The sequence below is a fragment of the Sebastes umbrosus genome, chromosome 2 (assembly GCF_015220745.1).
Source record: "Sebastes umbrosus isolate fSebUmb1 chromosome 2, fSebUmb1.pri, whole genome shotgun sequence".
NCBI classification, from domain to species: domain Eukaryota; kingdom Metazoa; phylum Chordata; class Actinopteri; order Perciformes; family Sebastidae; genus Sebastes; species Sebastes umbrosus.
Window position 1 is genome coordinate 19,503,540 of NC_051270.1, and position 6,206 is coordinate 19,509,745.

Sequence of the window (6,206 nt, forward strand, 5' to 3'; positions counted from 1 at the left end):
CTTTAATGCTACTGCTTGTTGAGCTTTTCTCTAATCAGCTGTTTAAAGATTGGCAGATGCCTAAACTTGAATTGCTAATTTTTCTTTCAAACGTATATTAGATCTGGACATTATAAAACTTCCCCCTCACCTCGATATCAAAAACGGTCATCAGTATATCCCCATAACTATGATTCACAGCTTATTAGTGGTATTCTTCTATTTCAATCACTTCCTGTGCTTTATGTTGTAAAGTATTTTGATTAACAAATACCAAAATGCAATCAATGTACTTCTAACAAGCATATCAACTTTCCCTCTAAATAGCATATTATCATAAGAGAAATAATAAGCCAACTAGCATGCAATTATATAAAGCCACACTCCCTAGAGTCCACTGCCAACTCTTTCATTAAAGGAATTAAATGGCTGATAATGGCACTGTAATATAATGTGGTCTTGACTGATGGAACATAAAGTCTGATACTGGAGGTGTTTTATTTGGAAAACTAACACAATGAACGAGTGCTGCATTTAAAGCTTTGTCTGTGCATGTGTAACAGGTGTATGTTGTGGTGGTGTATGTTGTGTAGGTGGTGTATGTTGCATAGCAGGTGTACTGTATGTTGTGTAGGTGGTGTATTGAGGAGCCTCTGTGTCAGATTAGGAACACGATCCTGCTTAATCTTCATGTAAACCTAAAGCAGTGATGACTGACCTGTGTTGACCTGCAGTCAGAGGAAGTTGAGCTCAACTTTGTTTACTTATAGTTGTGTTGAAGGCTTCCTGACAGTTCGTAGCTGCTCTGCATGCCAGCTTAATGCTTTCAGCGTCAGTGTGAATCCTTATGGCCAGTCAATAAAAACCTGCTGTGAGATTCCAATTTAATTCTATGATTAGAGCTACTCAGCAGCTTGCCTGAAGTGGAAAATCGCATAATCACCCAGAATACAGATAAAGAGAGATTAAAATATCCAATGTCAGTAAGTGGTGAAGCAGGGAATTAAGACATTCACAGTTTGATTTGACTGCAGCGCAGCACATTTGTCTTTATCTGGATTTTATTTGACTATTTGTCAGATAAATACAGTATAAACATCAATTAATCTTACAGCAAAGTTGACTTTTGGCATGAGCGTTTTATCTAATCACTCCATCAGCAAAGTGCACATGTTTGTCTGTGTAATTACCAAGCTGTGGTAATAAGGAAACATTGTCATGCTGCGTAACAACAGCTGCTTATATAACTGCTGTGTTCATGTGATGATTGTTCTCTCCCTCGGGCGTCTGGCTTTATTAGACTGCAACCAGAGACACTTTCATGCCACCTGCGCAGCTTCTCCCGCCTCATCTGAAGAGTGTCCTGCGGCTCTAATAATGTGGTCAAGTCGACGCACACAAATAGGTTTCATGATTTCTAAAAAATCATATGAGGCATTGAGAGAAATGCTGTGCCGTGAGATTAATCCTGACTCAGCAGCAGCCAGGGATGCAGCCATAACCTCGTCTCTGTGAGCACTGGACCTGAATTATTAATTGGCTAAATGGTCTTTTATAACTTTGGAAAATTAATTCTGTTGTTTTTGAAGTGTCTACTCACACAGCTAACCAAGATGGCTTCTGTATTCCTTTGACCGCAGATGTTCCTTTTGCATTCTCCCTCTTTATACTCCCAAGGGTAAATCAACCATCATGTTTTTGCTTTCCCCAAAACCGTTTGTTAAAACTGAGTTTTTCTCCTATGTCTCAAAACACATTCTTTCCCAAATGCACCTACATTCACTCACTCACCAAGAGGTGAAGATCAGATGTGGCAGCAGTCAGCCTGAGTCTTTGTCAAACAGCCTGCTTGCCTTCCTTTCTCATCCTCGTTCCCTCTTTACAGCACCATTTCCTATTCCTCTCCTTTTCCCACCCACTCTTCCTTGCTTACTGTTTCTCGTTTACTCGTTTTTTTGTTATTAATATACATTTTCTTAATTTTCTTAATTCATTTGATCCTCTGAGTGTTGTTACTTAATCTAATACATTATTTTGTTGCTGCAACCTCACAGTAATGCATTTTCTTGTCCTTTTGCTGGAATTGTGAATTTTTTATGAAAGCCCATGTGAGCCCAAACATTTCACACATGAAAGCTCCCAAAACCACGTGTGCATGTTGTGATCACGTGTGCTGTTTTTAGAGTGTTATAACAGTTCACAAAGACATCCGGTATACATTATGAAATATTGATGGAGGTGGAAGCAGACTGAAGAAGATGCAGGTTTAGCTTTTGTACCATTCATGTGAAACTCTATAGTAGGACAACATAAACAGATAGCTCCACTACATTACTGCTTTGTAAGGTAAAGGTAGAAAATAAACTAACCTAGGCAAAAAGAAAATCATACAGTGGGTTCATCTGTGTGTGTGGGAAGCTTTTCTGATTTACAGCTCTCAGTGGAAGTTTCCACTATCTTGAAAAGGCTTATTTATGAGACAGAAAGAAGACCTCTTTCCCCACACACCATATTTAGACATGATAAGGGAACTAGAGGCTTCATGGGAAATGCTTTCTCAACAAAACAATGGCCACGTGCCAAAGTTGCATACCACACTTTAGTCAGATACGCTTATAAGTGAGTTATAACATAACTGTCTCCAGAGAAGCAAAGAATTGACCCATGTCTATAGTTATTGCGGTACTTTGCTAATGGTACAGACATTTTCTTAAAGGTGTTAAATTGGACATCCAAAGCATTAATATAGCAGCAAACAACTATTTGCTATGTAAAGATATAGATGAGAAATGTCCTGAGCAGAGAATGAAGTCGCTCTTCCTCTGTGTGTTGTAATCTGAGCTTCTCCGTGCTTTGTTGACATAGCCGGGCCGGCCGCGTGTGCAAGTTAGTGCATGTTGTTGCATGTTGGTGCATGCCAGCATGCCCCACTAGCTAGCTCACGGCCGCAGCTCTGCACTGCTCTCATATGATGGTAACAGCTGATAATGCCCCCCGGTGTCGTTGCAGAAGCGTAGCATCCACCCTCCGGTTCCCTTTCAGGTTAACAATGTTATCTCTGTCAGCACTTTCGCTGCTGTTTGCACTGTTGGAGCTGTTAGCACCGTTAGCTCAGAGCTACGGCTCGCCGTTGCCATGTTGGGAGCCGTTGAGAGGTAATAGAAATGCTCCCAATCCCGTATTTAGCACCTTTATAGTTGCGGCAATCCTTGGAAACTGCACAGAATAGACCTACAGCAATACTACTTCTGCTTAAAGCAGCTATAATCGCTATTTGTATAATAACAAAATCAAATGAAATGTGAATAAAATGTGACTTTGTGAAAGAGATCGTTTGAAACTACAGATAATTATCACCTGAATCTGCAGCTCCCCTCGACTTTATAGCAAGCTTTAGCTCGTTCTGCTGTTCAGCACGCAACTTCACTGTTTTGGTTCACTCTCGCTGCCGCCACGGCACCGCTTTCGGGTGCAGCAGGAAGCTATTTTCAGCTCTAAAAACCCACCGTACACTACCTGCTCAGCACCAAACAGTAGACAGACATAGTTAGCGACTAGCTGGTGACCATAGGGGAGCATTTAGCAGCTAAAGAGCCAGATATTTCCCTCAGGAGTTGGTAGACACCAAAAATGAAGCTAAACAAGAGAAAGAGTATTAGACTTTGCTAACAAATTTGCCATAGGGTATAACTTAAAAGGGGATGATATGTCAATGTTGTGTTCACAACTTTTTTCTACTGCCTCCAAGTGGCCAAAAAAAGAATAGTTATTGCAGGTTTTACAAAATAAACACTTACTTTCTGAAGCATTAACTATTAAAATGTACTGTATATTTAGATATTATTTCACCAAATGCTTGCACAGGTCATATGTTTAAACTGTCATGCTATCTGATGGGCTATTCTGCAATTTTATATGCAGCAAAGGGAATACATGTGACATTGAAATAGTGAAATGGATTTAAAAGTATCCTGAAAAGTAGCCCCATCCATTGTGTGACATGTGAATGCAAAGAGCTGTATAGGCGGTGCTCTCCACCATCAAGAACTGTTTAGTATGCTGCTGAGCTCCTTCTAGACCTCCAGGTCCACCAGGCCTCATGTAATAAAACACCGAAGTTGTTTTTCATATGAGCACAGCAGGAGTTATTGTACCAGGGAATATTACTCTGAATAAAGCAACAGGATTACATCAGCATTACCTTTCCTTCCTCATTTTAAAATGTTCATCCTTCTCTTTTTCTTCCATTCACCACTGTTTTCATTTTCTATTATCGCCACACTCAAGTGATTTTATATGCAATTCAGTTTTTTATCTGCTTCTCATCCTATGCATTTGCTGATGCTCTCCAAAAAAATTGCAGTAAATGTTTCTTTGTCCATTCTGTCCATTGCTCTTTTCTTTCTACATCTCTCCTCACTGTTTTCACTGTCCTTCCTCTCTCTCTTTCTCTCTATGCTCTCGCTGTCCTTCTGGACTGTATCTGGTATTCCAATAACGCAATGAGCAATCAGACCACTGCAGACACAGTAAATTTTGTTGCACTGGCAGAAGAACTCTGGGCCAGAGGCACACTCATAAATAATCTATTGAACCAAACTGTTTCCACAGTTTCCAGCTCTGCATCATGTCAGTCGGACCTAAGATGGATAAACAGAAAGCATCACAATGACGAACAAGTGGAAAAAACAACTTGGTAGGCACTTATATAAAAGCTCACACACCTACTGAGGGACCATGTGGTGAGAGGAGATAATCAGTGGAACATTTAACATCAGCTGACAGGTCTGCCACTCTAAAAGGGGCCTGTCTGTCGACAATGGAAGGATTTTCACTTCAGTCAATGCTGGTGACAGATGCAGGTTTGACACCGTGCCCATAGAGGCGTCATGGTGGTTGAAGTGTGTAAAGCCACATGTCAGTGGTATAGAAAATTTTGTATATGCCTACCTATTGGATATAACTCATTGATGATAAAAGCATATGGCCAGAAGTGGATATTGGTATGAAGTAGGTGAGCACAGAAATATGACCTCTATGTGATTGCTCTTTCCCAAACCAATTAATATGCTGCAATAGCAACGTCCTTGGAAGACCCTCCACAAGAATCTGGCTGCAGGAATTTGCTCCCATGTAGACACCAGAGCATTAGTGATGTTGGGCACAGAGGTTGAGCAATAAGGGCTGGCTCTCAGTCAGCGTTCCTGTTCGTTCCAAAGGTGTTGGATGTGGTTGAGGTCAGGGCTCTGTGTAGGCCAGTCAACTACTACTAAAACTACTAAACGCAGAAAAGTATTTATTTATGGACCTGGTGCACAGGGTCATGTTGAAACAGGACAAGCCCTTCCCTTAAAGGTGCTAAATTCGATCAAGACCATTAATATAGCATCAAACAACTATTTGCTATGTAAAGATATAGAAGAGTAATGTCTACCTGAGCAGAGAATGAAGTCACTCTATCTCTGTATGTGTTATAATCAGAGCTTCTCTATGCTTCGTTGACATCGTTCAGCCGCGCATGCTTTTAGTGCATGTTTGTGCATGTGAGCGTGCCCCACTGGCTAACTCACCACAGCCACTGCTCTGCACTTCTCTCATATGGTGGTTACAGCTGAAAACGCCATCCCGACCGACAGGCGGAAGCGTAGGCTCACCTTCGCCATGTTGAGAACCGTTGAGAGGCAATAGAAATGCTTCCCAATCCCATATTTAGCACCTGTTGCCACAAAGTTGGAACCACAATATTGTCTAAATAATATTGTATGCTGTAGTTGGATCTAAGGGGCCAAAACCATGAAAAACAACCACAGACCAAATGTACACAAAAGTATGTCGACAGGGGTGAAAGTTGGTGGTTGTATGTTGGATATACAATAAGTGAGAGGAGCAGTAGCATTTGGGCTTACTTGATTGGATAATGTGAACCAGGAGGGAGGTGCTTTTTAGATTTCAAGAAGCATAAAAGTATATGAATGGACAGGAGCCAAGAGGAGTGGCCGAGATGGTGTCATGAATGGAGAGACGGGGCATAGTGAATGAAATAGTCTGGACTGAACCAAGCTTTCTAGAATATTAAAATGCCAGAGTCGGTTGAGCTGTGTACTGGTTTGTCGGGCATTTTGCAACCAATGCATGCTGGGACAGACTTTAGTCCCCTGGGACTTTGTGGGTAAAACCATTCAATTAGATTAGCTATCTGGTTGAATACACTGTGTGTGTCTTTGTAA